The sequence below is a fragment of the Thalia democratica genome, chromosome 1 (assembly GCF_965202585.1).
Source record: "Thalia democratica chromosome 1, ktThaDemo2.hap1.1, whole genome shotgun sequence".
In the NCBI taxonomy this organism is placed as follows: domain Eukaryota; kingdom Metazoa; phylum Chordata; class Thaliacea; order Salpida; family Salpidae; genus Thalia; species Thalia democratica.
In genome coordinates, this window is record NC_139165.1 from 53,525,685 (window position 1) to 53,542,689 (window position 17,005).

A 17,005-nucleotide genomic window follows, 5' to 3' on the forward strand; every position below is an offset into this window, starting at 1 on the left:
AATTTGCTACTGTCACAACTTAGTTTGCATCGTAGGACTCAGCCATGATAAAAATAAGTATACACATAAACACACGCGTTAGTTTATTTATCTTAGTCTTGAACTATCTAACTTTTTTCAGTAATTAAAGCTAAATTTGTTTTATAAGAATTTAACTATTGACAACTTGGACTGAAAACAAGACAAAAAAAAAAGTGAAACAACCACTCTACGTTATTACTTTTATTAATTGAATGTGGCAAATAAAGACATTGAACAGTAAAGATAAAAGAAAAATGGTCATAATTTACTAGATGGAGTTTAAAAAAACACCAGTTATTTCATATCATTGTAGCGACAACTTTTTGGTTTATAGTATTGCTGGTGGTATAAACATTTCATGAGCCTCGTGCCACCTCATGGTACAAAGGAAGATCACGGCTACTAATTAAATCTAAAAAATGTGTATTTGACATCTGTAAATTTTATTCATCTTGGTAAACTATATCAACAAGCAACTTCCCAATAATAATTTTTTGTAAATAAATTTTAAATATTATATTGGTGCTTTTGATAAGGCTTGTAGGACTCAACCAAAAACTTTATTTTTTATAATTTCACACTTGGTTTTCCTTTTTGTGCGTACAATAACATTTATTAAATTAAAATTATAGAGTTTATTCATACTTTAACAAAAAAACTCAAAATAGACTTTTATAATCTAGTCTTTTTTTTTGAAAGTATTTAAATACCAAATTTTTAAATTGTTGATATATTTTTTTAAAGCGAAATATAAAAAGTAATAAAACTTTCAATGGTTTTCACAGTAGTTTGTTTCTTGAGCTATGCCCTTTTCTAAGTTCAAAAACATCTTATCCTTTGTAGACTGTTTTAAATTATGTTTCCATTTCTTCAAAAATATATTTGCATAATGTTTGCACTACTTTTAAACAAGATTGTAAAACTCTTTAAAGTATCCGAAAGAAGATAATTATTCAAAAAGATACCAGAGATGGCAACTCATGGCATTTAGCACTGATGTTGCACACATCTGTCGAAATTTTTGTAATCTCAAAATATTTTTATTAAAACAAAACCATCGTTAAAAGGAAAATTTATCCATCAAGAAGTGAATCAGTTTAATTTTAAACCAAGAAGGCATTTAAGTTTCATCAAACAACTTTAAAGACATAAATGACTTTTCTCATTTATCTAGCTTTATGAACAGCTCCTAGAAGTTAAAAAGTGATGTCATACGAGATTTAAAAATCAGTTTAAATTTAGACGAGTTTATAAAGCTTTTTATAATCATCACAGAGAAGAGGTAATTTGTTTTTGATGAACTTTAGATGTAAAACTAAGTTAACAAGTTCTGTGTAATAATAGATCCAGATTATATTAACATATTTCTTAAATTTTTTGAAGACACTCTACTCAGAAAGCTTAGATTTTCTCTAAAGTAAGATAAGAGAAAACTGTATCTAGTACATGGTGCCTACAAGCTACACAGCATTTTCTTTACCTAGACATCTTAGAAATATTACTGAAGTACCTGAAATGTGCCCTGTACTGCAGAAAACATACCGTATATGATGTTCACACAGTTCCATAGTTAAGAACATTCCTTAAATTTTTTAAATTTTATTTTTTCATACTGTTTCTTAATGAAAGAACTCTTAAAAGCTTAAGTTCTTTTTCTGAGATTAAAACAGACAAGCGTTTTTTCTTCGAAGTACATCCTCGATTGTGTTATCATTTTCGTCTCATTGCATCAGAAGGCTTTAAAAGCAGTTAGTTTTTGCCTGATAGCAGAAGAAACTGCTTTATTTATGTTGTTAAAGTTGTTTAAAAAATACGGATGTCTAAAAATGACAAAAAAGTAAATCTCTACCACAGATATTTATAAAAGTAAACATAATCGTCAGTAAGTCAGCTGGGGTGTTATAAATTCTTATTGTAGCTTTAACTTTATCATTAAGAAAGTCCGCAGGTAAAAACAGTGATAAATATTTTTTGACTTGTGCAAAAGTTTCTGAGGAATTTCAGTAAATGTATCAAAATTAAAATCTCAATTGAAAAAAGCGAATGTCAGGTATTTTTTAAATATGTCATCACTAATGAGCAAAATATTTTAAATATTTACTTGCGTTGCTCCAGCTTCCGTTACTTAATTCAACTGATGTTTACTTTCTCTAAAGTGCTTTAATGAGCTATTAAGTCATTTTTTATGGTGTGAAGATACTGCACGTTAGTTCTGATCCAGTTTTCCTTGTTGAGATGCATAAAGTTATTCTGATGGTCATGAGATTCAAGATTTATTTTTATTGTATCTCCAGTATTTGAAGGTTATAAGGACATAATTTTGCTTTAATATTTTTTGACCGTCTAGTCCAGGGTTTCCAAAAGTGGTAAGATGGCCCCTTAGGGGCAATAAGTTGCAAAAGCCATAAAGTAATAACTTGAAAACACTAGATACTCTGAAGTTGACGATGAAGAACAAAAAAGATCTTAGGCGTATTTAAGGGTATTTTAAGAACCTACACCAGATGTTACGGGAAAATTTGAAACTTACACTAGATCAGGGCTTTCCAAAGTGGGTCATTTTAGAAAGTTAGGGGGCCATAAGCTACAAAGAGAGACATAAGGCTATCATTTGAAAATTACACTAGATATTCTGTAGTTAATGATAACAAGAAAAAAAAAAGGTTTTAGGATAGTGGGTAGTTTTTTGAAAACCATTTTTAGAAAGGACCATTGGTATTTTAGTTTCTTCAAAGGGGAGCTTATGAAAAAAAAGTTTAGGAAACCCTGGTATATGATGATCCAGTAGCTTTTCCAAGTCAAAGTTAAATACGTACTCTCAACTTTTTCTATTCAGAACTACGTTTTATATATTTTCCACTTTAAAAAAATAAGTTTGAATATTTTAATATACAAGGATAGTTGTACTTTGTTCCAGTTTTTTCTACATATACGTTTTAGGTAATTTTATAAAGTCAAAAAATTTAAACAGAAAGATTAAAACAAACCTTATTTTTTTAGTTTCTGACAATATGCTGTTTATTACCTAATAAAGACTAATCTGTAAAATTTTTTTGAATTAGATTGATAACAATAGGCAAGATAAACTTTAAACAAATTAGTCATTTTTTGCTGTTTCCGAAAGGAGCCTATTGGACTGTTTTCTATTTGTCATATCTTAAAAACAATTTCATTTATAAATAAATATAAAACGCAATTTCAAAATAAACAACAACTAATAAGCTAACTTTGGACTATTTTAATGTATTTCGCTCATATGACCTTATTGAAAAAACTGATAACATAAAAGCTCAAATTTTATTATCGACGAATACTACCCTTAGAATCAAACCTTTTGCCAAACAGGTTTAGACTTATCATTGGCAACAGTTCCATTATGTGCTGTGTCTGAACAACTAACCTAAGAGTTAGAGTCACTTCTCCAAGCGCAAAGCAAAAAGACTTCAGTTGTTGCCTATGCAGCAGGACTTCACTCTCAACAATGAGGTGTAGCTCAGCTGAACAGTAAGGCTGATACAGCTGATATTTATCATTTTTTTCATATTCTGCCGGAATAGAGTTAAATTAGACGCTTGAGAATTCCACTACTAGAATTCCACTACTAGCCAATTAGAGCAAGCTTTTTTTAAGCCAATCAGAGGCTGTTTTAACAGTAGTAACAGTAGCTTAACAACAACTGATGCTAAGCTGAGAAATGTAAAACCATTCATTGAAATAAGAAATAAAATAAATAATAAAAGAAGAATTTAATGAAAAATGTATATTATGATAGATAAAGAAGTTAATTCATTTTCCTAGGAACATATAGTGATAGTTATAAATTAGCTAGTAATGTCCTAATAAATTTAAAATAATTTATATATTAAGTTTTGTATTAAGGTTGAGTATATCATCATTTTTTATTTGGTTTAGTAATATTTAAATTCGTTGAGGTACTTCTTATTATTATTTATTGTAGCATTTAAATAGAATGAGTTGTAATTTACAAAAAGTGGTTAGTGTATTTTTTGTATACTAATTTTTGAATTAGAATGAATTATCAGTGTTATGTTTGAAACGCTTTTAAAACATAAAATAATTTTAGCTCTTGTTTTCTACAGGCAACAGAGAAGATAGAAGTTGTATTGAAAGGTATTAGCCCGTCTGACCAGGTATTTTTGTTAGAAAAAACTAACTTATTAGAAGTTAATAAATTTCTGGAATTTTGTAAAACCAGGGAAATTTCTTCAAATAAAAACCATAAGACTTCCTCAAACTTCTTTAAAATAGTAAAACAACCTAACAATTTATTAAATTTTTCTGATCCGTTATTTGATCCCGTACAACCAACTTCTACATCTAAAAATTTTCCCACCAAAACCCTTGGTATTAAGCAATTTTCTAAACCTTCAGGTTCAATCCTTTTAAACTCTTCCCTTTCTTCACCTTCTTCTAAAAAAATTACTTTTTTGACTTCACCAACTATTTTACCTAAAAATGTACAAAAACCCCTTTGTGTTAAAAAATTTCTGATCCTTCAGGTTCAATCCTTTAAAAAAAAGGGGGTTTTCCTCAAAAAAAATACAAAAAAAAAAATTCATTTAGTTTATATTTTAACATTATTTGTTGTAGCTTTGTTTTTAAGTTTCAGCTTGTATTAAATTTATTTCGAAATGTTAATTAATTTTTAGAGAAAAATAGTAATAAAGCCCTATAAAAGTAGTTTTAGATTTTTTATTTGATTTTTTAGCTAGATTATAGTGAGGTAACTTAAATTATTTATTGTTAATCATATGATGTTACCAATTAAAATTTTTGAAAGGGCTGAAGAATAACTTATGATTGTATAAATATTTTTGTTAAAAATTTGATTATTTAAAATTGCAACAACTTATTGTGAGTTCACACTGGTGGCAGTGACCACACAATTGGATTGTTGATGTATTTTTGTTGCAGCGTCGGCAGATACTTGCTTGGGGATTTGATCTTCATGATTTTCCCACACTTTGTGGTTTTTAGTGTTGAGATTTTAACCTTGTTAGTGTTTGTCAAATGTGTCACCAAGGGATTTTTTTTTGTAAAACAGATAGTTTTATTTTTTTGGTTAGTTTAATGTTAGTTTTAAAGGGGTAGGTAGAATCACAGGTGATGACAATTTACTTCAAAATACGTTTATTATTGCAGAAGATTGAGTAAGACTGATGTTTTTCTATCAAAAAAAATAATATTTGTATGTATTAAAATAATATATAAATAATAATTAAAAGTTTGTTATTCACAAATTGTAACATTATTAAGATCATTAACTACATAATATTATTTAACTTTTGTTTATTTACAGATTTATAATTTTTTATATACAAATAAAAAAAAAATTGTATAACATTTATTAATGTAAATAATGGCTTCATACAAGACAGAGAAATAGGATGACAGTGCTCAATCTTTGAAAAAGGACATCATACTTCACATTTATGTTAGTTTTTATTTATATTATATTTTAAATTTTTTCTATATGATTGATTGTTATATAAACATTTCTTGCAGTAATTAGGTTTTTTGTTTATTTTAAAAAATTTCTAAATAGCAAAATTCAAAAACTTTTAAACTATAAAAGGAACGTTATCAGAAAGTTTGAGGTACATACAGTTTGAGGTGTTGGAAACTTTCTACAAAAATTACAATATCTCAAAACTTAAATAATTTTTTAATTTTATAAAAACTGACTTGTAGTTTATACTTGAAGCTTTCATATTAGCATATAAAAGCCTATTTTATTTTTAGATGCAATTTGAATAGTCGTGCACCCCCAATTCTATGCCTTTGAATCATGGGTAGGCAAGTCAAAAAATGTATGTAAGATTTGGGAGAAAAAGATTTCTGTAGCAGTCAGAGGAATTGACAAGATAGGTTTGCATACAATAGTTTCAATCTGTCTATCTGATCTTCCAGCTATCAGAAAAGAGATGGTGGCAGAGCTTGTCTTAGGTTTTCTTTTTAATTAGAACTATTAGTAAGATAAAATTTTGTTAATTATAGTTTAATCGTTATTAAATTTCAGTGATAGTTATTTTTTGATTATGTTTTGTTTGTATAGTTTTAATTTTTATTTACAAATCAAAAAAAAAATTAACTTTAAATTATGTTAAGTGTACTACTTAGACAAATTAAGTTTAATCCATGTTTTTAATTTTGTTAGTTCATATAGTTTGTTTTATTAAAATGTGACCAGGCTTGCATTGATTTTAACTAGTGTATTAGTTAGATTCAAATTAGCTTTTGTATATTAGTTTAGAAACAGTTTTTATCAATGATTATTAATACAGTTTTTTTATTAATTATGTAAACATGTGTGCCTTTTTAATTTATTATTTTTTAATTACAATTTAAAAATGTGAACAGGTTTGCCTTTTTTTAGTTATAAAAAAAATAAATTACAGTTGATTTTTGTGTATGAGTGTAGATATTTTTTTAATGAAGATTGCTTTTCCTTATTTAAAATGTAAACAAGAGTGCCTTGTTTTTTAATTAGTGTTATAGTTTGTTAACATTGATATATATAGATAACTTTAGATAGAGTTTTTGTGTTACAATTAATATTATTAATTTTGACACTAAAACATTTTTTAAATGTGAAGAAAATGTCAGCTTTTTAGTTTTGGAATTCTTTACTTTTTGTTGCATTATAGTAGAGTGTTGATATTTTTAATAAGCTGCTTTTATTTTATTTGTGTATGTTTAAATGTCTTAAGAAAAACTTTATTTTTTTTTTATTAGTTCGTTGAAATTTATTTTATTGTTGAACAAAGAAGTAGATTTTTTTCAATTTTTGATGTTATTTGTTACTTCTGAAAACAAATTAAGTGTCTTAAAATAAAAGTTACTGTTTAAAGCAGTTTTTTATCAATTGCTTTAAAAGTTTCTTTACATTTTAAGTCAACTTTATATCTACAAAAAATTATTACTGATGTTTATTTTTCTCTTTATTTTAACTAAACTATAGCTACTTAAATTTTTTCTTTTTAAATTCATTGATTTTTAAATGCTCAACTTTGTTTGATTTTAGTACTTAAGTAAAACAAACCAATTTCCAACTAATTTATAGTTAACAAAATACTTTTAAAAGCTTAGTTTTTTAATTTATTTTAAAGCCGGATGGTTGTAAACTGTTTGTAATAGTAACTATTTTTAATAGTGTAAAAGTTAATAGAGTATATTTTTGCAATTTTTTTTTTCAAACAAACTCAAAAATTTATAATATTTTACCAGTTTTTTATTATATTTTTACTTTTCTGATTTTGTTTATTTTCTATACATTTTGATGAAAACATGTTCGTACTTTTTTATATTTAAATACTTTTGTGCAAAAGATAAATTTTTAATTTAATAAATATTTATTTATCTGTACTATAGTATTAATAATGAAATAAGAAAATTAATAATTTTTTAGTGTTTGTTTTTTACAACAAAATTGTGTGAAATTTATTGAACTAAAATTAGTATACTTTTAGATAAAATACATCTTTGATTATAGACCATAAATATTTTTATTTAATAGAAATGGTAAATGAGCACATTAAAAAATGTAAAATTGGCTGGCTTTGAACCCAGGTACCCTAGATTTAAAAATTTTGATTAAACACAATAACCCACTACGCTATGGAAAACTTTCCTGTCGTTCGGGTTTTGCATTTATATATCTTACACCTTTTTAAACTTTACAATTTGAGCATTTTCGATCGTGTTACTACGTGTTTTACAAACACATATAATTAAAAAGTTTTCCTTAGTATATCTTTAATCCTAAAGTATAATAGTTTTGTACTTAATAAAATTATTAGATAATTAAGCTAAAAAAAAACTGTAATTTGAAAAATTATAAAAAAAACTTGGAATTTTGAACAAAAATCAATAGAAAAAATGAAAAACTGCAATTTAAAACTTTTACATGTGAAGTAAAAAAATTTAAATTTGACACAAAAAAACTATTGTATAGATAAAAAAAAGTTTTCATCATAAAATAAAAAAAATTATTAAACAAAATATTTAAAGAAGATTTAACATATCTTTTCAGTTTAATAATACTATTTAACACAATTTTTTACCATAAACTTAATTTTAAACAAAAAATAGACCTTTGAACGTGTAGCTTTTTAAAACCTGGAAGATATTTTGCTACCGACATTGTCAATTTAAAAAATAGTTTAAAACTGTTAAAAGCTAGTTACTATAACAAAATGTATTCCGGTAAAAAAGTTACTTTTACAAAAATCATTAACTGAAATTTTTTACAATTGTTACTACTAACTATACTCGAGCTTAAAATTATCCAAAAACTAGGTTTTAAAAAGGAAACTATTCATTTATCTTTACCAATGTTAATAATTTAAATACAATTGATCTAGATGTGAAACGTTATAAAAATATCTAGTTAATTCAAATATCGCAGCTAAAAAGAATTCTATTCAGTTTAACTTATAATTTTGTTAACTAATGTACAAAACTTAATAAAGAGCTATCATATACCATTTACATATAAACTAATTTTGCCCTTGCAAAGCTGCGCAGTTGCGTTTGCCAACGAAAAATATGCTTTGGTTGAATATATAGTGGGTGAGACCATTAAGTCTTAGCATTTCCATGTTAATGATCTGTTGATTGTGGTGACCCAAATTTATTTTACAGCGAGTTAGTCATTGGCTAACCAAGTAGATGACGTTTTCAAAATGTTTGCACTAAAAAGTTAGACAAGCTGGTTAATGACCGCAATTTGTTTAAAATTTGATAAAAACGCAAAAGAGAAAAACAATGGTTTCAAAATATTTTACGTTAACAAGTATATTTAAAGTTATATAGTTTTGTTTTCACTATTAAAAAATTAATTTTTAAGAAAGAAACATAATCTTATTACTAATTATGAATAAAAGCAACTTTTGAACAAAACTACTGAATTAATAGTCTAATTTAGTTACAATATCATTGGTATTTGAACAAAGTTGCATATTTCAAGTTTATTAAAGATTTAAAATAAGGATTAATATTAGAATTACAATAAATCAAGATTTATCAGACTCCTTTAATTCAACTAAATTTTGTTATTTTTTTTTACAGAAGTGTTAATATAAGCAAGATAGTATTAATGTATATTATAGAGTTAGACAAGACGTTAAAAGGTATCCAAGTAGTGTGTAACTCGATAACTGATATTTTGTGCGTATTTTTGTCGTTTAATTGATAACAAACAATTTATAGGACTCAAAAAAAGAAGTTTGTTAGTGTACATCGCTAGTTAAATAACTTATTAACAAAAATGATTTTTTTTGTTTGATTTGTTATTTTACTTTAAAATTAATGTTTAAAATAAAATAAAATATTTTACTCAGCTATAGTTTAAAAACACTTATTTATGTCCAAAAAATTTACTAGAATTTCAATACCTTACATCAGTTTTGTGTTATATTTTATTACTTTTATGTATTTTTTATTATATTAGTTACTGTCACTAAAAAAAAGTATTTTAACACATATCCCTTTTTGTTTTGTATAAAACAACTTAAGACTAATTGCTTCACTTCAACTTGTATAAACTATTAGTTAAATATTACCACAATTATTAGTCTTTCAATTTTGTCTTGTTCGATTGTTGACATAATAAAGTTTTTAAAATAAAGTATTTGTCGTATTTGTCGTAATTTAGTACGTAAAAATTGGTTCTCTATTTTATCTTGTTTTATATGTGTACTGTTTATTTTTCGCTCTGGTTAAATAAAAATTTAATTAGTTTTTGTTACTGTGTATCTGAGGGAATTTTGCTAGTAGTGGAAATCTCAAGAGACCCAAATTAGACTGCCTGACTGCTTTAACTACGACTTTCAGAACATAGTTCTACTTCTCCTACAAAAAGATTGAATTACGGGTCTAAAGAGCTTTCTCTACCCGAGTGTTTGAGTTTTTACTTTGTCTATTTTTTTTAAGATTAAACCCGTAGCATTAACTTAACCAAAGCATCTGCAAGGTAGCGGAAGTAGACTAAGAAGTTACAGAGCTGGTGCTAAACCAGGTCAAACCAAAGAGAGGTGTATAAGCTATAACCTACTCATTTTTATAAAACCCTAAACAATCTTTCTTGGAATTTTGTATAGCTATATATATAAACCCTATTATTCTTCGCACCGTGTTTTTTCTATGTACTAAAAATATTTTCTACATAACTAAAAAAAATTAAGCATATAACTTAGAACTAACTTTGTTTTGTTGTGTTTATATATGACTTTCACAATGAAAAATCTTTACAAGGCTTTTCTCTAATTTTCACTCTATTTTAAAATACGTTTAAAAATAATTATAAAACTGTTGATTTCTAAGTTTTTTATCGGTAAACAGTATAATTCTTTATGCAAAAATATCACTGCAGTAATTTTATTTGTAACTATAATTAAGAATGAACTAATAAGCTATTAGATTTTTTTAGACTAATCTTACGGGTGTACTATCAAAATCCACCCATTCTTTTGAAATATTTACTTCTTTTTTTATTATTATTATTATTATTTATTTTTCACTATCACCTTTACCCCAAACCTTACCCTCGATCGGTAAGCGGTTCTCGAATCTGACTGGGTAGATTTTGATCGGGTGGATTTTGATCGCGGGTGGATTTTGAACGTGTCCCATTTCAAGACACAGTTATTCAAAGTAGTAAATGTCTCAATTTTTAATTAAAAAAAACTTTTACGTTTCCTAACTCAAAACAAACTAGCTAGGTTAAACTTTTTCAATTTTTTATTAAGTTTGTTTTTATCATTCCGGTTATTAACTCAAAGTAATATGTTTTTTTGTTTAGCTAAACTTTAAACATTAAGATATATATTTAAATGCTTGTAAACTTAGCATAGAAACAAAATAAATAATAATCAAAAAAATTATTGTATAAAAGTAATACTAGGTTTAATTGTGTAACCTAAAAAAAATTATACATTTTAGAAAAAAATTCTTTATTACCAAATGTTTCAAAATTATTTTTACTATTATAGTTTAAAAAATGTGACCCTTAACTTTTGACAGTGTAAAGTATAGTTAGAACAGTTGTTTTTTGTTTGAAATATGTTTTTTTTTTATTAAGTTCAATAACAAACAAACATTCAGAAGTCTCACCAGAAAAACTGCTATATAATAATTCACTAGAGGCTCATCTGCATGAGAATATCCTCTAACGTTTTCAAGCAGATCACATACACTGTCATCGATCAAGGCGTAAACGTCAAAATCAGAATCAGATATACGAAATGCCGACATATATTGCTTAAATTTAAGTTTAAACAAATAAAATTTAGAAAAAAATAAAAGTAGTGTCGATGTAGATTTAATATATCAGATGCTTTGTTCTGTAAGTGTTTGTTTAATTAGTAGATTACGTTCGATTATATCTCGTGGTGTGTTTCATCCTTATTATTAACTATTTATTTAATTCAGCTGTTGTACAATTGACTTTAAAATTTTAGCACAGATATTACAAACATTTTTTAACATTAGTTACAGAGTTTTTCTATATTAGGGCGTTTCATATATTTCATATGTTACTCGTTTTTTTTTTCTTTTAACGTATCGTTATGGATGTCTCATTTTTTTCTTAAACTATATTAATAAATAATTGAAGTATTTGGTTCGTTGTTGTTGATTTAATTTTTTTCGTTTAGTTTAATAGTTTAGTATTTGTAAACAATGTTATATGAAGAGACTATGTTAATTTCTTTTCAGAAACCATAAATCAAAGCTTATTTCCACTTTGATTTCCACTGTGATATTGAATTATTTTTTTTTTTCGTACATTTTTGTTTCTATTATATACTATTTAATCCGAATATAGTGACTTAAGGGAAAGGACTTTTCCGCTTAATATTTATATGTAAAAGACATTGTTTTTTTTTAAATTAAAATTTTTAAGTAAACATTTATAAATATAAAGTTAACATATTGCATAAATAGGGCTAATTAAATTATGTCCTTGCTAAACAGTCTATTGTAGGAGCTAAAGGAGTATTAATACAACAAATGAATCTACAAGTTAGGATCAGGATTTTCTCCGACTGAATCTTAGCAAAATATTTCAGGTTCGGTAGATCACTAGTTTAAACAAAATATCCGTTTTTTTACTGAAACTATTAAAACTTGTTAATCTGTTTTAAACTTACTTTTGTTTTAAAGAGTTATTAGCAAATTAATCTAAATAACACCAGTGTAAATCAACATGATAGATCGAAATTTAAAGTCCATCTACAACTAATTATTAAAGTAAACTTACAAAAAAAATCAAAGCATTTGTTTGTCAAGTAAATGCGACAAATAATCATGTTTACTCACATACTGAGCCATCACAGAATCCGATCATTTCTAATTCGCGATCACTTCTAACCCGATCAGTAAGAATTTAGTCAAAGAAATTAAATTTGTTAATTTTTAGATTTTTAAAATTAGGACTAAAAAAAACTAACAAAGTTGTTCTTTTACCAAATTTTAGTTAAAATTGTCCCAAACTAAATTTGATACTTATGCAGTTTTAATTATAATTTTTTATTAATACTAATTTTAATTCACTTTAATAATTTTTACTTTTATTTTTATCAATCAGTTTAACCCAACTTTTTTTATTTTGATTATATTATATTCAATAAATTATTTGACATATATTTTTCTAAGTTTTATTGTAGGATTTTTTAAGTAAGCTGTTATAACTATGTTTAAGTTAGATCTTCTTGTCATTAATGTATCTAGAATATTTTGAATGCAAGCAAATTTTAAAATTAAACCTGTACCAATTTAATATTCTGATACAAAATTTTTCAAATTACAGTCTATTAGCTAAGTTGTAAGTCTGGCGCTAAAGTTTTATAATTGTTATCGAAACTATTACTATTTTATAGTCAAAAATAAATAATGACCTTTACCAAATGATTATTAACAACAGTATCCGAGATAATTTACTACCAGTTTCGTCCTAATTTTTCTATTCTACTTTATAATCAATTAGTTTCCAGTTTCAGCTTTAAAACTTACACATTTTTTTCTACAATTTGCACAGACCTATTTAGATGGTAAAATTTAAACAAACATTAGGCAAACTTGAAATTTTTTGTTTTCTTTAGTATATTTAATAAATTTAGGTTATAAGCTAAATATTACCAACTTATAAATAAGTTATGTCATGTAACAATCCACGAAAGCATGTAATATCGGCTAACTGTTTAGCTTTTACTTCATTACTAAATTTAAACTTAGAATCAAGGCAAAAAGTTCACTGACACTTAGACAGACTTGTTCATCAACAAGTCTAAAGACGATCGAATCTCGTCTCGTTACTCTTCCTTAAAAAATCTCACTTAAAATTGTATAATATTTAAAATGTAATATCGTTTGATTCACTTTTTTTTTTTTCACAATTTAAACTTATGTCAATATATATTTACAACCTATGTAAATATATATGTTTTACATTTAATTTATTTAAAAAAATTGAAACAAAGAAAGTACAAACAAAATATAACAAAAAAAAAAAAACTTTCTTAAAAGAAAACAATAAAAATACTTATTGTTAAATTAAATATAACTACGAGCAAAAGCTCGTAAAAACTCCTTACAAAATTTACGAAGATCGGTATAAAGAAAAATCAAAATAAGTTGAAAAAAGTTAATACATGAAAATTATTTTCAAAGTATAACTTTATTATCATTAAGTTTTGTTTGGGACAAAATAAGCTTAATTTTACAAACAGAAGAACTTTGTTAAGAATAGTTTATCTTAATAAAAAATATTAATTATGAAAAATATAAAAATTAATAAGTTTTTCTGATCTGGATAGATATGATTAGTTTAGAAATGATAAAATTACATACTTTTTAAACCTATTTGTTATGATGTATTTCCTTAAATTCCAAGTTTAGCATTCGAGCTCCTTTTCAAATTTAGTCAACCTTGCATTTGTAATAAAGATTACTAGTAGAATTAAATGTGTTGTCGCTGGAATTTGTTTTAATGTTTATCGAAAGGTGATTAACACTTGATTTATTTTGTTTAAAATAGTTACAACCGACTAAGATCCTTGTACTCTTATATTTAATGCTAATTTTAATGGTTGCTAAAGATTTCAAAGTTTGTGTGATCATGAATTACCTTATGAAAATATTTAGTTATAATCATGATCTTTATAAACTAGACCTTCTGTAATGTTTTTGTTCTTTTCAGTTTTAGTCAATTTTTTGAGATATGGCAAGAAGAAAAATTAAAACTTAAACTATGGGTTTTATGACTTTAGTTGTTAATCACATAATCTACTTCAACTATCTAAAACTTCAGAGAATGAGATTAAGTATTTTTTTTCTAGCTGTTTATTTCAAAAACAACATTTTGCTAATTGAGCTCATCAGTAAAATCCAACCAGAAAGTACACAAAAGTTTACTGTTGAAGTCGTTGAGAAAAAAATATCTAAACTATTTTTAGCATTAGAACTTTCATTAGTTTGATCTTAGATAAATTTCTACCGTCTTCAATTTGAACTAAGTTGAGAAATTTCCCCTTGAAAGTATCATAAAAATACGAATTACTTAAGGTTTAACACTGTTTTTAAGTACCATCACATTAAAAAAATAAACCCAAGCCGATAATAGCGATCAGCAAGTTTATACGCAATATATTTATTCTACATATATTGGGATTATAAGTGGTGTAAATAATCATCATATAAAATAGAAATTACTCACATGTTTAAAAGAAATAAAAATTATATGAACTAAGACTCTATGAATTTATTACTGAGATAAATATCAACAAGTAACTTTATAAATGTGTTGTATTAAAGTTTTTAATAAAAAGATCAAGAAAATTTATTCTTTTTACATAGGAAAAATGTGCAGGGTAAAAAGTCAAAAAATGACTTTTTTTGGCAATCATAAAAATAATTTTTAAAGATAGTTTTTGAATCTGTCTTTTAATTTAAAATAAGTATCTAGTTTTGTACGATATAATAAAATAGAGTTTTTTAACATACTCATGGTTGCCACTGATCGAGCTGAGAAAAATTTCCTGACTTTTTACCAAAATTTTCATGACTTTTCCAAAACAAACTCTTATATAAACTTATTCTAAAATACATAATCTAACACTTGAAACTATATAAAGCTTTCAATCTAATTTTAATACAGGTTAAATCAACAGTTTTTTGCTGCATTTTATCATTAAACTTCCAGTACATCACTTAAACCATCTGTGTATGATTGATGTTTGTAATAAACAGCTCTATCAGCAAAATACTTGTATTATTACCTTATAAAAACAGCTTGTCTGAAAAAAGACACAATTTTTTAGCATTTCCTAGCATAAATGTATCTAGATAAACAAATGACATATAAGGAACTTTTACAATTAAAACCTTGAATTAATAAAGAACTTTAACAACTAAAATCTTAAAACAAAAACAAATTTTTACAGCTGAAACCTTAAAACAATAAAGAACACATATTTTAGAATTTTCTAGCATAAACTTATCTAAATAACAAAACGACATATAAGGGACTTTTACAATTAAAACCTTAAATCAATAAGGAACTTTCACAACTAAAACCAAAGAATAAAGAACTTAATCAAATACTATTTTTTTTTTAATGTATGTACTTTGATAAAAAACTTTGATTCTAAAATTATGCTAGATAAACTTTTGTGTATATATCACAGTTTCACTATGGAAGTGTACTTGCTACAGACCATCAATACTAAAAAGCTTACAAAATCTGCTTGTTCAAATAGGGTACTTGTTCAAATTTCAGTAGAAAATTTTTGCAGTTTTATAAAGGATATTTTACTAATTTATACCAGATAAAGGCATTGGAATTAAAATTAAATATATTTGTTATCTAGGAAAATTTTGGAGTTTTTTTCTGACTTTAAAGGACTTTTAATTAATTTTTACCATTTTAAGGCTTTGGAAAACAAGGATTTTAGTAAATTTAAACAGACAAAATCTGACTTTTTTTAAATTTTATCAAATTTCCTGACTTTTTTTCAAAACCCCCCATTTTTTCCTGACTTTTGTCATTCTTTTAAATTTTTCCTGACTGAGTGGCAACCCTTCATACTACACAAAATATAAATTTAAGCGTTTTCTAACAACAGGGTTGCCAACTCGTTTTTTAAAATAAAATTCAGGTTTTCAAAATTTCTTCCAGGTTTTTCAGATTTTCTTCCAAGTTTTTAAAAGCACATCTTTTTTAGATAGTTTGTAGTAGTAAGTTATCATCTATTTAATAAAACTGCTGTTCAAAAGATATAAATTATTTAAGAGTAACTGTTAGTACTGCAATTAATTTTGTCACGATGGAATCTGTACTAAATTCTTCTTAGATGGTTGTTCAAAAGCCTAATGTTGGTTTAATACAAATAGCTAAAAGTCTACTTTAACTTTTTCTTAGTTTGAACGTGTTATCTTTCATTAATTCTTGTTAAACTATAAATCAAATGATTGTTTGCTATTTTAAAAGTTGCAGTAAGTAGTTAAAACATTATATTTTTTTTAAACAAGAACAAAGTCTTAGAACTGAAATAAAATCTATCATCATGATAAATAAAATACGTACATCAGTTTTACTTTCTTCTGCTATTTAATTTCACATTACATTAATATTTTACTCTAGTTGAATGATTTTATAGTAATAATTTAAATAAACAAAACAGCAAGTGAAACTGCTATTTCATTAAAATATAGTTACTATACTTTCTGTTGAAAAATTTGGAGAGTTTTGTGTTCACTTTATATTTTTCTGTAAAAAATTTGTAACATTTTTGTTACAAGTACAAAGTAATGTTTTTATTTATTTCCTAATGACTTCCACCCACTAACATATAAACAAAAAGTTAATGCTAAAACATTATTGTTTTCATAACAACAAAGTTAGCTAAAACTACAGATTTATAAATCATAAAACTATTTGAATTTTATCTATTTTATAAAAATTAAC